We start from the raw sequence: 22237 nt of genomic DNA, 5'->3' as shown, positions 1-22237 counted from the left end.
GCCACTCTGCGAAAGCAGCTACTTCCAAAGCCTTGAGCAGGCAGCCGCCAGCCTTCCCTCCCCACCAGAACCCCACCCACCCCCCACGCCCCCTTGTCTCAAGCTGTCCACAAGCACCATTTGGCTCCAATTCCACATCCCAAGCGTTTCTATGAATATAAGCTTTGTGGACTGTTTATTCATGTGACATTAATCCCAGAAGAGAATAAAAGCAGCGTAGATGCCATTATCCTTGTTTGCCTTGGATTGTCTGCCATAACTGCTTACAGCAGCCTGGGTGTTGAGAACCTGCTTCAGTGAGGCCTGAGACGGGGAGTAAGTGGGCAGGGAGAAGAGTCAGATCATCTCCCTGAGATCCAGGGCCATCAGAGGAAGGGGAAGGCCTGGCAGCATTAAACCTCTGATTCCAAATCTCACCCCAGCATCTGAAACCGCAGAAAGCCTGGTCCCCAGAGCTGGGCCTGGGAGAGAATACCGCTCTGCACAGATGGGGGGCCACAGAGGCTACTTTTCTGAAGCACCAGATCACTGATTTTCCCCAGTTTTGGTATCAAAACAGCCCAGGGTTCTCTTTGGAGCCAGCCAGCTGAACAAGCCTATGTTTTTGAAAACGAGAGTAACACCAGTCAGCACTTCTCTTTCTGCAGGGGTGAGCACACAGGAGGATCACAGAGGCTAAGGCCTAACCAACACCACACATTTGGCATTTCCAAGGAGATCCCAAAGTTGTTGGATCGAGGGTAGCAGTATTTCAGGAGAAAAACACACAAGGGCGGGCAGCCACACCCCTCCCCTCCCCTCCCCCTTGCCCCCAGCAATTTGTTCCTTCTCAGGACTGAGAAACACAAGCCCTGCATCTGTGCTTACAAAGCAGCCTTTACCAGCCACCACTCAGAGGCAACAGGGCTGTGCCTGGCTGGTGACAGCTGCTCCCTTGACTTTCTGAGGAGGAAATGGACTCTGAGGTGGTAAAACTGTGATAGGAACTGAAACTGAACCATTTCTCCTTCTACCTCACATCCTTTTACTTACAAGCATGCACACTCACACACAGGCCACACACACTCCGTGTCAGGATTCGCCCATTAGAGGAGGTTGGACAAAGTCCCGCTCACCTTTGCGAATGACATTTATTTGATGTATACATTGCTCCTCCACAGTTTGGCTGGCCAGTGGGCAGGGTGGTGCTTGCAAAAATCTACTTTTAATCAAATCCAGTCTTGCCATCCAAAAGGCTGACAGCCATGCGTGACGAGAGTTTCCTTAACCTGGCCATGGGGCAGCAGTCTGTTTTGTCTCCTCTGAGCATTGGCAAGATCGAGTTCCTTGCAGGTGAGAGAGTGGTTTCTGGAAGCACAGGAATTGGTAGTAGTGGATATGGCGGCAGCAGAGCCCCTCCACACCCCGAGCAGACAGCCAGAAGTTCTGGGAGGAGGCTTAACATTCCCAGTAAGAACCCTTCCAGAAACCAGCTTCCCCACAGCCTCAGGGTGCTCATGGCAAAACAGCTGCAAACTCTGCTTCCATTTTCCAGGAGGACTGGCCCAGTCTTTGCCAACCCAGCACAGGGAATAGAGATAGAAGGGCCTGGGGAAGGACAAGGGAGCAGCTCTTATCACACTTCAAGAGAGACAGCGACCTTATGGACAGACTCTGGAGAAGTCCACTTGAAAGGGAAGAAAGGAAGAAAAGAAGGAAACTGATTCATAAATAACTAAGCTATCCAAGAAGGATCATATTAGAACGTCTTCTTTTTTAAAACAGTGATAAGGATGCCAGACTGCCTGGCATCAAGCCCTACTCATCCCCAAATCAAATCCCTTGCCTTCCATGTTGCCACTTCTTAGAAACTTTATTGTTTTGCTCAGACATCAGTAAACCTTGCAAGCAAGGTGTGTTCTGAATCTTACGTTAGTCCTTAAACCATATCTAAGAGTGATTGCTCAGGAGCCAGTTTTGTCCTGAGTAAGCACCTCGCTGTCACCATCTTGAGGTTACAACCTATGTTTCTCTCAGCCTGTAAAGGGGAAAAGATGCCCAAAGTAGGTCTGTCAAGCTCCCAGCCAGTGGCTTAGGGGACACTGGGAGTCCTGAAGCAACTGTGAGGGGTCCTTGAAGCCATACTCCCAACAAATATTGTCTAAAGCATACATCCAATATGATAACCATTAACTACATGTGGCTGTTGAGTACTTGACATGGGACCATTGCAATATGCTGAAAGTGTAAAATATACAACAGATTCTGAAGACTTAGTATGAAAAAAGAATATGAACTATCTCATTAATAAGTTTTTAGTATTGATCACATGTGAACTGATTATCTTCTAGTACTAGATGTGATATATTTTTTAAATTATTCTCATCTAGTTTTTTTTATTGTGGTAAAGTATACATAACATAAAATTTACCACAGTAACCATTTTTAAGTGTACAGTTCAATAGTATTATAAGTACATTCATATTGTTGTAGAATCATCATCACCATCCATCTCCAGAACTCTTTTTATCATCCCAAACTGAAACTCTGTACCCACTGAACAATAGCTCCCCATTCCCCCATCTACCCCCAACCCCTGGCAACCACCACACTACTTTACATTTCTATAAATTTGACTACTCTAGGTACATTATATAAGTGAAGTTGAACGGTATTTATCCTTTGGTGACTGGCTTATTTCACTTAGTATAATGTCCTCCAGTTCATCCATGTGTCAGAATTTCCTTCCTTTTTAAGGTTGAATCATATTCCATTGTATGTATATACCATGGTTTTGTTTTTGTTTGTTTGTTTGTTTGTTTGTTTGTTTTTGTCCATTTATCTGCCGTTGAACAGTTGGGTTGCTTCCAACTTTCGACTATTGTGTATAGTGCTCCTATGAACTTGAGTACACAAATCTCTCTGCAAGACCCTGCTTTCAAATTCCCAGAAGTGGAATTTCTGGATCATATGGTAACTTTATTTTTAATTTTTCAAAGGACTACCATACTATTTTCTTTAGAAGCTGCACCATTTTATATTCCCACCAGCGATGCACAAGGATTACGATTTCTCTGCACCCTCGCTAACACTTTTTATTTTCTGTTTTGTTTTGTTTTGGATAGTTGCCATCCTAATGGTTGTGAGGTGATAGCTCATTGAGGTTTTAATTTGCATTTTGCTAATGATTGGTGATGTTGAGCATCTTTTCATGTGCTTATTGGCCATTTTTATATCTTCTATGAAGAATCATGTTTCCTTTTATTCTTTTTAATGTGGTTATTAGAAAAAGTTACATAGGTGGCTCATATTTTGTTGTCGTTGTTGTTGTTTTACCAGGCAGCCCTAGTCTAGAATTAATAAAGGCACAACTAGTATCACACAGGAATTTTTTGGCAATGAAAGGACACCTGATATTTAAAATATGGAAAGCTTAGTTTTAATTAATGATCTTTAAGTTTCTTTCCAGCAATAGCATTTTATTATCTCTTTCTCTCTGCCTTAAGAACTTAAACAAGAACTTTCATGCCAAAGGAAAATATGTCAAGAGTCAATCTCTCTTACAATGAAGGGTCCCCTACATACACCTAGAAGATCCAAAGATTCAGGTGGCCCTCTTGTCTCTGCAGAGTGGGCCAGCTCTCGTGATTGCAGAGACTTGGCTCCAGAGAGCACTGATGTCCTGAACAGAGGGGAGGAGGTATCCATGTCAGAAAATTTTGCTTGTAAAACTTTGTACCATCTGAGGGAAGAAGGCCTAGGGCTGAGGATAGAAAATGTGGTCTCCGTGGAAAACTCAACACTACCAATACCTTCTGATGACAAAGCAACTAACCCTGTTCCAAGGGAGGGCCTGGATGCCATCAGAATCTGGTCCCTTGGTCTTAGGGGTGGAGACTGCAAGTTTGTTCCACTGGAATGAATTCATTCCTTGATTCCACAAGCCATCCCACCCGCAGAGGCTGCTACCAACAGATCCCTAGGAGTCATAAATTGTATCTAGCAGCAGTCATCTCTTTCCACCATTGAATAGTCATAAGAAAAGGATGGGCTCCAAAATACTGCTAGTTTTCATAAACTTCCCTATTTTCTCTGAGGAAACAGTATTACTAGTCCGGATTTGCTTCCCTTCATCTTACTAAAAATCTCACAAGACATGGCCCACCCACCAGGGCGAGGTTGAGCCCACAAACGCTGCGGCCTATGACTTAACTTAAAAGGAACAAAAAGAAGAAGAAAATTTGTGAAAAAAGTAAAAACTATGATGAGGCTTTTTTTTTTCTTCTTTCTAACTAAAAAGAGTAGCTTAAAGCATGCCCGCATTGGACAATAGTTGTTAATATGGTTTTAAAGGAAAATGATGGCAATATTCTAATTATTTAACAAAATAAAGACCAGGTAAGAATTAAGAATCAAATTAAAATAATGGGATCCGGTCACCTATTATGAAAAGATAATGTAAAGAATATTACTATATAGAAGATATTTTAATGTATTGGAGGCCAACGCTGTGTAAACAGAAGGTTTTATAGTTTATTTATAAAATGTAACATATATATTGTCTTTACAATCTAGATTCATATAAATATAGAGAGATTTGATAACTTAGTAATAATGGCAACTCAGAAATAGATAACTCCTTTTATACCCAAAGTTTTAACCCTAACATCCCTGTAGTATAGTCATCTAATCTCTCCTATGTCAGTTTCTTCATCTGAAGAATTAACTAGAAATATAATTTTTCCTACATGATTTTGGGGATTGTTGTAAAGATCTAATGAAATAATAGATGTGTGAACACTTTACAAAGTTGAGTATTATAAAAATTATTATAAAAGTACATATATTTCATTATATTAGACTTTTAAGAGGGGGACCAAGGAAACCCTGATTTTCATAGGAAGAAATGAAAACATACAACCGGCTGTGTGAAAGACATAAAATACAAAATTTCCCACCCAATCCGCCAGTGTAGATTATCTTTTTAAGAGGCTTATAGGGAAGTTGTGGTATAATACGCATCATAAAATTCATATTTAATGTACAAAGGCTTTTCTCTAAAGTAAGTTGGATGAGGGTGGGAAAGAGTTAATCAAAGAAAACTGAAAATAATGCTGTAACCTCTGCTATTATGTGCAGAAAGTTTCCTGCAAGTAGCAGCCAAGTTCCTGGAGAGGAAAAAAAAATGTATATGTATGTGTATGTGTTTACCTTCATAATCATAAAACTCTAATATACTTTGTGCCTTTCTCCATTCTTCTTTCCTTCCAAAAAAGGGAAACGTATCAATGAAAGCAGCACCAGTCTCTGAAATCTTCAGTCTTCTGTCTCCAGTTCTGCCTGAGTTGTTAAACCAGAAAGTAGCTGAGGGCAGTAGAATCCATTTTCCTAGCGCCGACAGCATCTTGGGCCTGAAGCAGGTGTGGCAGCAACACAGGTGGTTTGTTTTTCAGGGTCAGGTTGGCACATTTCTAGCCTAGGGCTCTGGATAAATGTTTAGATTTCATTTTCAGTCATATGGTGTTTAATTCCTCAGCGTCAAAGGCAGGCCCCTGCATGCTACCCTCCTACATCTTTTGTCTCCTCTCTTGGTCTGGTGAGAAGTCAAGAGGTGAGAGGAGAGGAGAAGGGAGGGGTCGGCAGGGGACAGAAGGGGTGCGGATGTTTTGCAGGGTTTTCAGCTCTCCCCAAGAACTGCTTTTCAGGCTCATCAAATCCCAACCCCCCCCTCCCCGCCCCCACTTCTGTGGGCTTGCCCTGCCCCAGCACTGGGAATCTGGCTTGTTTACACAGCTCATTATGCTCGCTTTGCAGTTGCTATAGCAACCACCAGGGGTCAGTTTATAGAAGGAGAGGAAGTTCACTTTTGGGGAGTTAGCTTTCCAGCTCCTGTGCAAAGCACAGCTGAAAACAAAAGGCCCAGACACCATGGAGGAAACACATTGAAAAGTTTCCTATGAGCAGAAGCATCACTCAGAGCATAAAACTTCACTCAGCAATGTCACATTTCTTCCTTACAGCTTATAGGAGAGTAAAGGTCTTAACGATGCATCTTCCAGAATTTCCTCTCCCATCCTCCTCTCACCCTTTTGCCTTGCCTTAACAACCTGTAGGCACTGGATAGTAGTTAAGATAATGAGCGCAGCTACCAGGGTTCATTTAAAGTAATAATTTTATTAACATAATATATTAACTGAGGATCAAAAAGATCTCTACAGACTATTACTACTTCCATCTTTTTCATGCAGAGGGAGGGAGCATATCATCGGAACAGAATGCCTATCTCAAGGTCCAAGCCAAACAATGCTCCACCTATCTGGAGCATTCTGGGAAAATTCCCAGGATGCTTCTGGAATACAGTTTCTAGCTCTAACCTGACTAGCTAACCTGATTTAGCAAATAAAAAATACAAGATGTCTAATTAAATTTGATTTTCAGACAAACGATGAACAGATATTTGTATAAGTCTTTCCCACACAATATTTGGGACATATATATGATAAGTCTAATCTAACCCAACCCTATCCTAACCCTCCCCTTCATTACCACCGCCTCCAAAAAAAAGCACAGCAGCTGAGTTCTCCCTCAGAAACAAATAAAGTACCATCACTGTGTGTATGATCTGACCCTTGGACTATACTACCAATCATGAAAAAAATGAAATTCTTTTTCTTACACAAATATGCAAATAGTAAACCAGAGGCAAGTCAATCTACCAACAGGCAGGTGAGTTTCCTGATCTTCCCTCAAATCCAAACACCAGAATAAGAAACATGACAGCTAAACAGAAAAGAATTAAGGACTGGGCTTTATGAGGTCTCTATTTTGACTTTTTCACTAATGGCAAAAGTCGGCTTTCTAAAGAATAATGATGGATAATGTCCAAAATATATAAAGAACTCATACAACTTAATGACTGACAAAATCCAGTTAAAAAATGGGCAAAAGATCTGAATATACATTTCCAAAGAAGATATACAAATGGCCAACGGGTTCGTGAAAAGGTATTCAACATCAATAGTTATAAGGAAAATGCAAAACCACAATGAGATATCGCCTCACACCTATCAGAATGACTGTTATCAAAAAGACAGAAAAAGCAAGTGTTGGCAAGGATATGGAGAGAAGGGAACCCTTGTTCACTGGCGGAAATGTAAATTGGTGCAGCCATGATAGAAACCAGTATGGAGTTTCCTCAAAAATATTAAAAATAAAGCTGCCATATGACCCAGCAATTCTACTTTTGGGAATTTATCCGAAGAAATTGAAAACACTAACTCGAAAAGGTATCTGTGCCTCTATGTTTATTGCAGCCCAGATATGGAAAAAACCTAAGTCTACAACAACAGATGAACGAGTAAAGAAATTGTGATGTATATACATATAATTCAACCATAAAAAAGAATAAAAGATAAATAAAATCTTGCCATTTGCAACAACATAGATGGACATTGAGGGCATTAGACTAAGGGAAATAAGTCAGAGAGAGAAGGATAAATACCATATGATCTCTCTTATATGTGGAATCAAAAAAAAAAAAAAAACCAGAAATAAGCTCAGAGTACAGACAGGCAGGGATGGAGGGAAAATGAGAGAAAGAGGTCAAAAGAAAAACATAAATAAAATTTTTAAAATAAAGTTAAAAAAAAGAAAAAAGGAAACTTGTTAATCTGGCCCATTTCCAAATTATCTTCTTACAGTGAATTGCTCTTCCTTAGCACCATTTGTTGAATCTCTACTATTAAAGCTCCCTTAAGAACCAAGAGTTTATTTTTTAAGAGAGAGATAATTTACACACAGAAAAATCACAGATATTATGTTAAAAAACATAATATTTATGTTTTTTATTTCTTTGACAGGAAAAACATTTTTAACGTACTTTTATTTTAGGAATAATTAGCAATTGTTTTTGAGTGTTACTGAGAAAATTTGAGTGGAGAAAAAGCCCAGTAGAGCCAGTATATTGTCTCCACCACTTGGTCCTTTGTGATTTGGTGTCTATGTACACAAGTGCATGGGGAGAAAATGACATTTGTATTTATTAAAGTCACACTCTTCCTAGCATCTTTTCATTGCTTCATCATCAATGAAAGTTTTGCTGAATTTTTAGAACTTCTGGAAAACCTAAGACACTAGTTGTAATGCAGTAACCTGTGGTTGCTCTACATCTGTTGTGATCCTAAATCCATAAACCCCAAATTTAAGGCAAATAAGTCAAGAAGCATACATTTACATGAAAACAAAGCAAATAGTAGCAATAATATGTTTCATAAGGAGCCCCTGCCAACTCAGACTGCAAAGGTTCCCACAGCTCTAATCCAAAACAGGTAATTAAAGGAAAACTGTCAAGATAAACATCATATACAATACAAATGTTCTCACCTGTTACTAACTCTAAAAATCTCAATACAGTTTTGCCAAGACGAAAAAAAAAGTGTTATTTTAGAAGCTGATGTTTCAAATCTGGAGCTGTGAATTCTAATTTTGTCTCTTCTACTTCTGAATGGGATCCCATGAAAGTCTGTGGGCAGTCTATGACTTAGTTTACCCACAGGCAAAATAAACATACTGAATCACTATTAAGTGTTCCTTGCCTGACTGAAGCAGTATTGTGAGAATATCTATAAATCACTCTGAGATATTCAGACAAAAGGCAAGAAGTATGAGATGTGATTATTTACACTATTCACTTTTTAAATGAGCAACTTGATTTAGAAGTTGGAATCTAGTTTAGTTTTGTTTATAAAGTACTTGGAAAGCACTTAATTTTTGAAATCCTATTTTTATTTATTTTAAAAAAATAATAGTTCTTTACTTTTTTTAATCATCTGTTAATAAACCTTACATTCGAAACTCAAGCTGTCAGACAGTGTCTCTTTAACACCATTCAACAGCTGTTAAATGGGATAATCACCTGTTTATCCTTATGTCACTAATTCAAATGCTAATTGCATTCTAGATTCTGGCTTATTCTCCCACTCAAGCCGGACCAGGTGCGCAGCACTCTGAAAGGATGCTACAGTAATCAAGGGCCTCCATCTATTCACTTCCAAAAGCGTACATGAAAACAGGACAACACACACACACACACACACACACACACACACACACACACACACGACTGAATGCACATGTTGTATAACTGTGAAAAATTAGAAATGACCTAAATGTCAACTTACAATGAAATAGTGAAATAAACCAAAGTAAACAACCATAGATTGTAGTATTAAACAATTATAAAAGAATGCTTATAAATGTGGTTTAATAATATGTGAAAAAAACCATTTATGTTGAGTGAAAAAAGCAGTCCACAAAACTACTGTACAATTACAAATATGGAGAAATAATTTTGTACAGAAAAGGGTGACGAATATATGATAGTCTTGGAATTAAAATCAATCACTATTTAGAGGACTAGGACCAAGGACAATCCTAGGGGCTGGAGATCCATAAGTTCTTGTTTTCACAGAGCTTGCCTTCTGTGGGAGAAAGACAAAATACAAGTAAAGAAATTAGTAAGCAAGATATATTCATAGTGATGTCGTAAGAAAATTTACGAAGAGTTATGAGACAGACAGATCAGACGGTCTGCTTTAATTTGTGAAGGAGGAAACCTCAGGAAAAAGACTTAGACAATGAGAAGGCCCAGTGAAAATCCCAAGACTGGAGTGGGCTTGGCACGATCACTTGGCAAGGTTAGCAGTAAGCATAGTAAGCAAGGGACAGAGTGCTAGGAGGTGAATTTGGAGAGATGGGAAGGAGCCAGGTCATGCTAAAGGGAAGATGCAAGGGTGGAAAAAAGAGAGACGAGTTGGTAGTTACTTCAGGGGCCCACGTACAAGAAATGGGCCCATGGATTGGGGTGTCAACAATGGTGGTGGAAAGAGCAGGTGGATTCAGGCAATATTTTGAAGATAGAACTGGCATGAACTGCTGATGAACCAAATTGGGGGTGGGGAGGAGGAAGACAGAAATACTGAATAGAGTAGAAAAGAAGAATTTCCTATGACTCAGATTTTTTTGTCCTCAACAATTAAATCAACTATAGGACCACTTACTGAGCTGAGAATAGTCTTGTAGTGGAAAATTGAGAGCTGCATTTTGGTCATTTATGGTTGAAATGCTAATTTTTCAGGCACGTTTCCATGTTTTACTTTCTAGCGACTAGTGATTTATGAGTGAAATTAAATATTTCAAAGACGTCTCAATCATTAAACTGGTACAATATTTTTTTAAATTCAATTTAAAATTGACATGTCTTTCTGAGAGGTAGAGATCTGCCTACACAGAGTGTGTATTTCAGTCAAGTATCCCTTGCAAGCCTGCTACCTGTTCATGGCTTTGCTAGGGCTGTAGAGTCCCGACTGGTATAAAAATTAAGAGCAGGAAGAATTTGTGCTCCAGAATGAGGCAGTCTGAAGTAGTGCTAAAAGCACAACCTTGCAAAGACCATTTAGAGTGTCATTTCTGGTCACCCCACTTACCAGTTGTGTGACTTGAGCCGGCTACCTACTTTTTTGAGCCTGGTTTAATCCCTACAACAGGGAATTTATGATACCTAACACTCCAGGTTACATGGGGATTAAATGAGATCACCACAAAAAGCTTCTAGATAGTACCTGGGAGATTGGAAAATTCTCACCAAATGTTGGGACTCTTGCCTTATCTCTACACTAAATGCAGTCAAGCTTCTAATGTCCTCTGTGCATTGAGGGGAGAAACAAAGCAGAGTGCTTGGCACATAGACAGCATTCAATAAACATTTGGAGGGTGATGAGTTAATTAACTGGTTAATTAATTAATATAACCAAGGACTTTCCATAAAAGAACAGTAAAATCACAATGCTTTATTTCTGCAGAGCTTTTACAGTCTCTTCAATGAATGAGTCATGTCTAGAAGGCCACATATTGCACAAGGAAGAATGGAAGATAAACAGGCCAAGGGTTATGAACTGAGAAGAAGGATGCTTCTCTCTTCATTTTCAACCTATTTATTCTTTCATCTAATTTGCTTTCAACCAGTGCTCTAGGCTTGTTTTATTGGCTGCCCACTCCAGTCCCTAAAAAGAGCAGCACTTCATACCACAGGATTCCCACCACCGTCCCTCCCACCTTTTCTATTTTACCCCCACTACCACCCAAGGTACTGAATGCCTTGGATCGGACAATGTTGTTCAAAAGCTGGATAATCAGAGTCTCCCTCAAAATTCTGAACCGAGAGACACTAACACAATTGGCAGATGTTGATGAATTCTATGGCTGGTAACATTCTATAGAGGTAATATTGGAAAGTCAAGGTTGTAGCATCATTGAGCCATATTTACAATGAGTAAACAAAGGAAGTAGGGTGAAAGAAAAATGAAAGCAGATATGTAAGGAAAAGCAAAGAAGGGCCATGTAGCTCCATGTAGAGAGATAGATGGCCCAGGGTCAAAGTCGGTCCAGGTTCTGGTATTGGTTCCTGAGATCCAGAGGCCCTAAACATTCACAGCTGCTGAATGTCCTCTCCTCTGGCCAGGGACATTAATCTGTGACACTGCTGGTTGAGTCAACAGAGGGGCAGTCTGTACTGTGAAGTGGAATATTCTCTGCAGCATCATCTGGCCCATACAAAACCCTGCCACAAACCATCTGTTATATTATTATGCAACAAGATCGGAGAGCACAGCTAAAGTTGACCTTTTAGATACTGATTCCCAACTCATTTATATTGTCTCATCCTGAGTTTTAAAAGGCCGAGCCCCAAGGTACTCAAGGAAGCACAGCTGGAATTACGGGCTTTCCCGACTTCTAAACTGCCCCTACTTGGGTGTGTTTTTGCAAATTCACAGGTGAATAGTAGCTTACTTTTACCAGAGTTCTTGGTGTTGGTCTATAACAGTCCAAACCTGGATCATGATGGCCATGCTATCCTTTCCTCATGACTTATTCTCTCAGTGTGTATTCATTTCTTACATCCATTAAAGTCTTGAAAACCTATGAGTTATTCATTCAGAGAAGTAAGGCATCCTATGCCAGAAACAAGTACTTTCGAAGATACTGAGTCAAAGAAAAGGTTAGTTGTTTTTGTTGCTGTTGTTTAATAAACTTAAATCCATCTTTCTAAAGAAAGAAAGTAAGCTTATGTACAAATTCTATCAAGTTCTAAGTCTGCCTGAGAAAGTAAAAGCAAAACCACTCTAGAGATTTGCACACCATGTTCAGGACAGCCCAAAGGTGGAAGTAACCCAAGTGTCTATCAACAGATGAATGAATAAACAAAATGTGGACTATGCATACAATGGAACATCATTCAGCCTGAAAAAGGAAGGAAATTCTGACACAAAAGAACAAACATTGTATGATTCCACTGATATGAGGTACCTAGAGCAGTCAAATTCAAAGAGACAGAAAGTAGAACATGGTTGCCTGGGGTTGGGGGAGGAAGGGGAGTTAGTGTTTAATAGGTAGAGATTCAGTTTGGGAAGATAAAATGTTCTGGAAATGGACAGTGGTGGCAGTTGCACAACAACACGAATGTACTTAATGCCACTGACCTACACACTTAAAAATGGTTAAAACAGTAAGTTTTATGTTTTTTACATTTTAATAAACTAAAAAAACTGCACGAGGGAGGAAGCATTAGGGAGAGTGTCCTGCAGAAACCCTTTCCACCTGCCTATATATGTTTTTATGATAAGAGATTTAATTAAGTTCACTTTTAAAGAAGGGAACTCAGATAAGAGGAGACCATTTGAGGAAAGTACAGGACCTCTCATTCTCTTTTCTGGGCATAGAGTACCAGCCAAGTAAAACTGTGATCCAGTTAGAATCCTAACAGGGTCAGCTCATTCAGTTCCTTAAACTCAATATTCCTCTTCCTCAAACTTTTCTCCATTTCGGTGCAGGCACAGGGAGATCAGATCTCCGCCCCAGGCCTGTGTTGATGTGTTTGGCAGGATTCAGAACAGAGCTTCCTCCTCCCCCGTGGAGGGCATTGCCCAACTGGCAGGTGTAATGAAAGGAGTTTTGTTTGCGATATATAGAGTAAAATCCAGCTTACATGCACTAAAATTTTCAGTAATAAAGAGCTTTCATCAAAATGAGTTCGAATAGCAAAATGAAAGGTTGAAAGGTTTTACAGTATTTTTCAATGAACAATTTAAAATTCCACTTAAAAATCTCATTTATTGTCATTGTCATTACTTAAAAGTAGTTTTATTTTACTCTTTCCTATTCCTAGAAATATCTCTAAATATATAACATTTCTAAATGTACGTGCTTTTTTAATAGCCCAAATGTTCCCAGTTTTACAGTCCTTTGGTGTTTCTCTTTAATAGTCAAATAAATACACTCAAGTCACCACCTCATGGAACTGCACAAAGACCAGCACTACCACCACCATCCCCCGCACCAACACACACACAACATTTAGGATCCCGGGGAGAATTAGTGCTTACCAACGCGTGAGACTACAGGAAGGAACCCAATGCTGGTATCAGACCTCTCTTCTTACAAGTCATTGCCAACTTCCTATCCTAGGTCCAGGTCTCTTCCCAGGTTGCTGGAGTCTTCACCTCTCAGGTTCCCTTGTCTTATACCTTCTCTCCCAGGAGGCCACAAGCCCTTATCCCTAGGGCTGCCAGTGGAAAGACAGAATTCTTATTTTATTTTTATAGTTTCATTCATTGAAAACTCCTTTCATGACTTAAAACTTTGTTCCAATGGCCCCTTCCCAGTGAGGTTTGCAATGGCCATGCTATTTAAGATTACAACTCATTGTACTCTCACTCCTGATCTTTTCACCCTGCTACCTTAGATTATGTTTTCTGGAACAAGACTCTGAGACAGACAGTGGAGGAGTTTCTCAGAGAGTGCTTATGGAACATACACCTGTAAGGAAGTAGGAAGGCAGGGTTGGCACACAACGTGGCTGCTACCAAGGCCTCACTCACCCTTGCAGGGAGCTCTGGAGTAGGATGATCCTCATAGTGTACGCTGGGCCTTTGTATCCCCGGGTCAGCCAGACATTTGTCCCAAGCTGCATCCTGGGAGAGACATAACCCTGGGCGGGGCAGTTGTCGGAGGCCGAGGACAATCCCCAGTGAGGGATGCACCTCTGAGCCATTAGCAGCTGGTAATCCCAGCAGCTGGGGAATAGGTGTACCTTGGCTCTGAACAGCACCCTTCTGTACATTTTTTTTTGCCTTGGCACCCATTACCTCCTACCATACTACATAATCTACTCTAATATACTTATTTATTGCATTTGTTTATCGACTGTCTTGGCTCCCTCTGCTACCACCCCTGCTAGACTGAAGCTACATCAGAGCAGCATTCTTTATCTACTTAGCTGGGGAGGTAGCACAAACAATAAGAACAGTGTCTGGCACATAGTAGGCACTCCGCAAGTTATTTGTCTGTAAATGAATAGGTTCACATATTCCCATTAAATATTTATATAAGACTCAAGGTGTATCTCCCCAACAAACATTGTAGGAAAGGGAATAGATTTTTTTTTCTCTCTCTTTCCACAGATAAAATAAAAAGGGTGTTTTTTTTTTTTAATCTCCCTTCTATTGAACACCAGTGATTTCTGTCCACTCCTAGCATGATCTTGAACTAGTCACTTAGTTTTTCAGGGGCTCTCCCTTCTTATTTGAAAATGAAATGAATTCCAACTCTTCTTCCTGTTTATTATTCTAAGAATTCATTGAGCAACTGTTGTTTGCCCGGCCCTTTTCCTGCTATAATTTTAAATATTCCAACTCTAAAATTCTGTGAAGGAAGTATAGGACCACATATAGCATTTTTCTAATCCTTCATGAATAGATCACTATAGATTCTATTCTAAAGAAAAAGTTCAGGAAACAAGTTCTGACAATTTCCAGGAGCACAGTCTAAAACTTACAGAAACACAGTCTGCGCATCTCTTTATAAAGAATCATTTTTCATTAAACTGTGAGTTCCTCTTAGGAAAAAAAAAAAAGTGTATCTATTGGAGCCCATCAAAGTGTCTGAAAAAAAGCGGGCTCTCAGTAAATGTCTGTGGAAGTTAATTAATTAAAGAGCCCACGCACTTTCAGGTTCGAAAGCTTATCCTTTAGCATTCTCTTTTCCCAGTAAATATAAAATAATATTGAATGTCAACTGTAACTGAAAAATAAAAAAAAAATTAAAAATAAGAAAAGAACCTTTGCCTTAGGGAGCACGTGGTAATAACATGCAATAAAGTCATTATAACCACCAAAAACAAGAACAAAACAATTAGCCTACACCCAATCACAGCACAGAACAGCAATATGCCAAGACAGTTAGATGATTAGAATTTTATTTTGTAAGTGGCTTAACCAGGTCACAGAACTTGGTACATAACTGGTTCTTTCTCAGTGTGATGATTGAAGTCTGCTACACTATCTCTAATAAATTGCATAATATTCATCTTAAAAAGGAATAGACACTAATGGAGGAGGTGGGGGAGAGGGAGAGAACGAAATTACTTAAAGTGTTTTTAAAGGTTGAAGAAGGAGAAGTAATATTGTGATACCTATGATGCAATGCCTACAGAAGTCAAGCAGGTAATCAAAATAGTGGTAGGAGTAAAGGGTGGGGTGGGAGGCCAGGAGGAGGTTAGGTCCAGGTAAACATTCCATTCACAGCTGAGCCACATAGTATACTATAATGACTTTTCTTTCTTTTTTTTTTTTTAATAATAGTCCTTTTTCCTTCACTTATTTTCATATGTACTTACCACTAATTCAATTCCAAACTCTCAACCAACTAGCTAAAGCTCTCAGTGCTTTCAGACTATCAGATATTATATCGATCTCATCATTTTGAACAATTCTGGAGGCTTCCGACAGCAAATCAAGACTGGTTGTCCTCTATGCCCAGTGTGCAACTGTCTGCCCACAATCTCTTTCACCATGATCCTGAAAATTCTTTTCATCTTTTTCATGCATTCATCCCCCACTCTCCTTTCCAACATCCTATGTAATTTTTTTTCTTGTTTTGCAGACACTAATCTTCGAGTAGCTTCTTGAGTAACAAGAAAAATATATATTTCAGGCCTTATGTATCTAGAAAGTATCTTTATTATTCTCCTACACATTCAATTAAGAGTTTGAGCATAAAGTTTTAGGATGGAATTGGCTTTCCTTAGGATAGTTAAAGGCATTGCTTCATTGTCCCCTAGCGTCCAACAGTACTATTGAAAAGCCTTTCTGACTATTGTTTCTTTTATGTTTCTCTCTCTCTCTCTCTCTCTTTCTCTCTCTCTCTCTCTCTCATAGGTCAATGTTTTACTTTCATTTCGTGAGTGTGGAAAAATAAATAAATGTGTGGGTTCACTCTGCCATCTTAATCCTGAAGTTCCAATCTTATATTTCTAAAACCCTCAAACAGAGCAAATTACAAGCTACATATGTTGCACATTACAAAGACTACTGGAACAAGAGCAGAAGCACTAGAATCACTCACATGAGGGGAATACTACATTGTCACAACAAAGAATAAAAAATAAAATGAGCCGTACACCAAAATCTCATGACAAGATGCTCTGGACTGGCTGACTTTCCCTTGCTTTTGCATGCTCCCTTTTCACAGAAGACAGGCAGCTCCTTGGCCTGTTTCACAAGATTCCAGAGGGTTTGCCCAACTACCGGAAGGTCAGCTTTACTAGTTTAAGTGGGCAATCAAGTATGTTGGCAGAGTCCTGTCTCTTCTACATTGGAGTTGCCAGTTTTGTATTTGTTACTTCATTCTTGGAACCGAAAAATAATTCTGCAATCCTAAAAGATGTAAAAATGAACTACTGGGTCAGACTAGGTGACCTTGACCCCAGGGTCCAGATATATGTGGTCCTAAGCTCAATTCACTGTTCTGCTAGAATATTCTTGGGCATCCAGGACTATAGACATGGATAAGATGGTTCATGGACCCTAACTGCAAGAGGGAACAGTCAATACTTAACACTTCCTAGACACTTTTTCCTTCAGCAAACATTACTTTAGACACCAAGACCCTTTGATACAAAGAAGTGTACAAGGCAGTAAATGCATCTCCTCAATCACTATCACCATCATCACCAAACGCATACATACCTCAATTGTTCAAGACTCATTCAGGACCTCTTCTCTTTTCTTTCAGAAAATGCCCTCAGGTAGGTTTAATAAAAAATGAAGATGCTTCTAAAGTACTTTCAGAGTGAGTAAGAAGTAGTGACTGAGAAGAAAGAGAACATGGGTGAAAGACTGTGACTCCCACAAGTCTGGTGAAGAAAATGGTTTGGTGCTAAGCCAAGAATGAAAAGAATCCTGGGAGAGTGTGATGTTAAAAGTTAAAAGAGATCAAGTTAACCCAGCTAGGAAGAGAAGAACTAAGGCAATTAGGCCAGTCAAATGCCTGATGGCTAGTTCAGGAAGACCGCTTTATGGGGGTTGAGGGGAGTGAAAATTGCCAGTAAACAGAGAAGGAAAAGAAAAATTAACTCAGGAAGCAGAAAGTAGCCACTGAAGGAAATCCCTTCTCTCCTCCCCTCACCCCAGGTTCTAAAAGTAATTAGTCCAAATCTTTTTTCAGGGCTGCTGTAATTTACACGGATTAGAAAAACATCTCTTCCTCTAGCTTCACCAAGCAGCCCGTCATTTTATTTTTATTTTTCCCCAACATTTTTTAAAAATGTAAACAATCATAGACATTAGAAGGATAATTCAGTGTATATTCATACTAGCCACCTAGACTCAACAACTGTTAATATTCTTCCAAATCCACAGGCTTTCTTGGAACCATTTGAATGTAGGGTTCAGGCATTGTGAACTTTTACCCCTAAATGCTTCATTGTGCATCTCCTAAGAATAAAGAAGTTTTTAAAAGCCACAATGTAAAGACCACATCTAAGAGAATTAACAATTCCCTACTATCATCTAATATGCAGTCTATATTCAAATTTCCCCAGTTGTTCCCAAAATGTCGCTTAGTACAGCTGAAGTATTTTTCTGTTTTTCATTATCGAGTTCTCTGAGTTGTTAGTTTGAACCAGGACCTGATCAAGGTAAACACACCATATTCATTAATCTAGAACAATGCCCTCACTTTTTATTCATGATGATTATTTTTTTTTAGGAGTCCAGGACAGTTCTGTAAAATTTCCCATATTCTAATGTGGCTGATTGTTTTGTCATACTGCTATTTACCTTGTTCCTAGTCTACCCCCTGTATTTCCTGTCAATTGACAAATTGTTCTAGAGGCTTAATTAGATTCAGGTTAGACATTTTGGCAAGAACATGTCATAAGTGAAGATAATTCATGCTGCATCCTATTAGGAGGTGTCGCACTCTAAGTGCTCACTCAAGTTTGATCACTTGAGTAAAGTGGTGACTATCAGATCTCTCCATTGTAAAGGTGCCTTTCTTCCACACAATTAGCAGGTAACTCTGGAGTGACATTACATTTGTGAATATCCTATCTCCCAATAACTTTTCATCCAATGGTTTAGCATCTATTGATGATCCTTGCTGATAACAATTACTACATTAACAGCCTGTCACAACAAAATGCCTAATGACTGGGAAGAAGAGAAAGGATTGTTGAGTGAAGAAATAGACAACAAAGTAAATAGGTACTAGAAAGCTGGAAAAGTAACAAGTGATTTCAAAAACTTTGTCAAGGTTCTTCCTAATTTACATTTAACTGTCCCAGAGTCATAAGCCCTTTAAAGGAATGCTGGCCTGAAGCAATGAGCAAAGAGAGCTTTAAGCAAGATGCTGTCACTTTAGTAAGAAGTGAATTCATTTCGGTGATTTTAGCATCTACATTTTGCTCTGAACTTCGTTCTCAACTTTAGCCAAGAAGAACAAACAAGTCAGAAGGACGTACGCAACCATGCCCCAAATCAGGTATTTGCACCATGGACTTCCTTATGACCAGGAAGAGGTAGTGCCAGCTCAAGGCACCCCGGACCTCTTCATACAGAGCTGGTTTACTCAACACACTCAACAATAGCCATTTATCCAGAAGTCTAAGTTCAAAATCTTGACTCCTTTCCAAATAGTACTTGCTACCCTGTCCAAAAACAGGTTTCTTTGAAAGAAACAAACAGTCACTGTGCTGACCTGTGGAATACATGCATTGTCTTAGGTAAACTGCTCTCTTTCAGATTTTAGGAAATTAAGTCTGTCTCTATGAAGAGTTTTGCTGAATGCCTGAGTCAAAGACTATTTAACATCTACTCATATATTTCAATCACTTTTGGTTATCTCAAAGGACGTCTTTTTCAAGACATCCAAAATTAAAAACTTTGTTCTCAATCTTCTGCATTCTGATTCTAGTTATAACAAGCAAGAACCCTAACCCCCAAAACAGAAATTAAAATTTACTTCAATAAACATAAAAAACAAGCATAGACTCAACCTTTGGCAAAGAGTTTAAAAATCTAGCAGGAGAGATAAGTCACACAGAAATTCTACAACCCACAGTAGAGCTTGAAACGCAGTAGGAAATAGGCAAAAGGCTGTGAGGGAGGCGGCAGTGTAGATCACTTCTCTGACCTGAGGAATCAGAAGTGTCTCCTGGGGTACTCCCTCAGGAATGGAAAATTATTCCCCATGGTGAGAACCGACTCCTGGGAAGTCAGCCAGTGCTGACTCACCAGGTAATTATGAAAGTCTAAATGTATGCTGCTGTAGACAAGTTATGGTTTCATGACTCCCTGGAGAGGACTATAATTATTTCAAGGGGAAACTTTTTTTAATTTTATAGTTTTAAAAAATGTATTTTAAAACTATGCAAATTTAAATTCACTTTCATTCAATTTGAATGTATGCATGATTTGTCTTTTTTAAGTAGAGAGGAAGAAAGGAATTATATTATCAAGCAAATAGCAGCAGGGTGCTCCAAGCTCCTAACAGGTTGGGCATTTAGAATCAGTGCTCCAGACAGCAGATGCTAGATAAATGATGAATAGACAAATTTTTCAGATGCTTTTTAAATAAAGGACTGTAGTATCTCTTGTCAGTAATTTCACCGCACCTCTGCCCCTTCTAGCCTCGTGGGTCTCTACTATCTTTTGCGTCATATCTTATATGTTACTGGTTACCAACAAACTGATTTCACATAAGCCTTATATTCTCCTCCTCCAAAAATGACTGCAAGTTTGCCAGAGACTGACTTTACAGCGGCTCAGAAAAACTCAACTAAACAAACATCCTAACTATTCAAAAGGGAGCTGGCGAGAAATTCATCCTGTAAGAAATGTATTGTCATTTACACAACCTCATTATTCGTATTCCAGCGTTTTAGGTGCTGGAAGCAAATTCTGACTTTAAAAATAAAATTCAGGGGGGAAATGTCAGCTCAATGATTCTGAGGCACATTAAAATTGTGTGATTTTGTTCTAACAGACATAACTAATAATATTATTTCTGATAATGAAGGAAAGTCACATCACTCTCTCTTTTAAAAAGTTTAGGTCTAGAAAGATTTCCCTTATGTTAGGAATGGAAAATTCTATTTGAAGTTTCTAGTCCTGTCTCTCCAACCACCTTCTCTTTTACTCCTTTCTTTCATCATTAAACAAAAAACAAACCTGTATCGTCTCTCGTCGTATATGACATGTGACTAATAAACGATGAGACATAGATGTTTTATCCTGGCGGCTGAAACAAAACTGCTTAAATAACTTCATTCTGGTGAAGTTTAAGATACATGATGCCGAGCACAATTTTACAGGAGATTTCATTCCTACTTGCCTTGAAATACTCTCACCATAACCAAGGTCATTTCCCTTCTTCCTCACCTCTGAACACAACAGGGGCTGTCTGAAGAACAGTTACTTTAGTACTTCAGACCACCAAGCACAGGAGCAAGGAATGAAGATGCTGCTCATTCAGGATATGGTATAAAGAATTAAGAAGAGAACAGTCTACAGCCATGCCACCCTGAACGTGCCCGATCTCGTCTGATCTAGGAAGCTAAGCAGGGCTGGGTCTGGTTAGTACTTGGATGGGAGACCACCAAGGAATACTGGGTGCTGTAGGCATTAAAAAAGGAGAAGAGAACAGCCCAAGAGAGGGGCCAGACCGAAAACAACGAGCAAAGCAGTGATGTTGGCTGTCGTCTGATGCTTTCAGGTGGTTCTATCCCTAGCACTATCTTTGTCATTAGAAGTATGGGCACATATGAGGTTGTGCAGGTCAGCATAGCAAGATATTCTGACAAAGGAAAGAGGGCAAATGGGCCCATCACGTAACAACTACAAGTATTATAAATTTTAGCGTAAACAATAAAAATGCTCAAAGTCTGTTAAAGGGGAGAAATTGCAAGCCATTTGAAGCAAGATTTAAAGAAAGAAAAACACATACAACTTAATACCTTTCTAAAGTTGAGCCATTGAACTATTACTATTTCATCTAAATCTTTTTCTTCTTCTTCTTCTTTTGGCTTATTTTGAAGGTTAAAAAAAAAGACAATCTGTGCCTTCCTTTGTTTATATCTTTGGCACAAAGACACCCTTGAGTGTCAGTTTACAATTGACCAGTAAGAACTTCCAGGAGGGCAACACTGCAAGGCTGGTCAGAGTCAGCACACCAGGTCAGGCTTCTGGGATTTAGTGCTGGTGCTGACTGAAGCAAATGGTTTAACCTCACTCTACGTCAGTTTTTTCATCTGTAAAATGGGGACAATTAAAACACCTATCTCACATGGTTGTTGGGTGGATTAAATTAAACAATCCAGACAAAATGTTTGGCACTGTGCCTGAGAGAAAATCATAGCAGTATGTTATTATTATTGCTATCATGACCATTGCCACATGCCCCCTGAGCAATCCCAGTTAATCTCGGAGCAGTTAGATGTTCCTCTGTTTCCCCTGGACAGCTCTGTAGGAAAGGAATTTCCTTCTCTAAGAAACTTTGGCCGCAAAACAAATACCAAATAATAAATGATTAAATAACAATTTAAAGCAAATGTAGATGTTTACACCACAGAACAAGACTGCCTTCTTCTAATCAATAAAAGGTTCCCCAGGCCATTAGCTTTTTAGAGTCATTTACTTTCCAATCATTTTAACCAAACAGAAGAATTTAAAATAAAGTTATCACATGGTTTGCCTTAGAATCCAAATTTAATTCAATTGAAGAATAGGAAAGAAGGAAGACTTGAGGCATCGGATGGCTAGTTAGAATATATATATTCATATATTGGAAGTAAGCCCACTGGTCCAATTCTTACTTAAATTTGTCTGTTCATGTACTGGATTATTTTATTTGTTTGTTTAAGTGT

At 39.2% G+C, this 22237-nt stretch overlaps 1 long non-coding RNA gene and 1 pseudogene across 2 annotated transcripts; one reads left to right on the top strand and one right to left on the bottom strand.

Moving 5' to 3' along the window:
• Nucleotides 1-1124: 1124 nt before the first annotated feature.
• On the bottom strand, nt 1125-17475 carry LOC111744193. Of its 2 annotated transcripts, none has more exons than XR_002782044.1 (3): nt 17061-17475; nt 13419-13597; nt 1125-1347 (listed from the first exon to the last, which is right to left on the bottom strand). It is a non-coding gene; the product is annotated as an uncharacterized LOC111744193 (long non-coding RNA). The 2 variants fall into 2 exon arrangements; XR_002782043.1 differs by lacking the exon at nt 1125-1347 and adding an exon at nt 9232-9458 and having other exon boundaries at nt 17061-17267.
• Nucleotides 17476-20877: 3402 nt separating this feature from the next.
• Nucleotides 20878-20996, top strand: LOC111744206 (annotated as a pseudogene).
• The last annotated feature ends 1241 nt before the right edge of the window (nt 20997-22237 follow it).

The sequence above is a fragment of the Pteropus vampyrus genome, unplaced genomic scaffold (assembly GCF_000151845.1).
Source record: "Pteropus vampyrus isolate Shadow unplaced genomic scaffold, Pvam_2.0 Scaffold129, whole genome shotgun sequence".
Classification (NCBI taxonomy): domain Eukaryota; kingdom Metazoa; phylum Chordata; class Mammalia; order Chiroptera; family Pteropodidae; genus Pteropus; species Pteropus vampyrus.
Note: the sequence above shows the minus strand (reverse complement) of the source record. Positions and strands in the feature narration are given on the sequence as shown.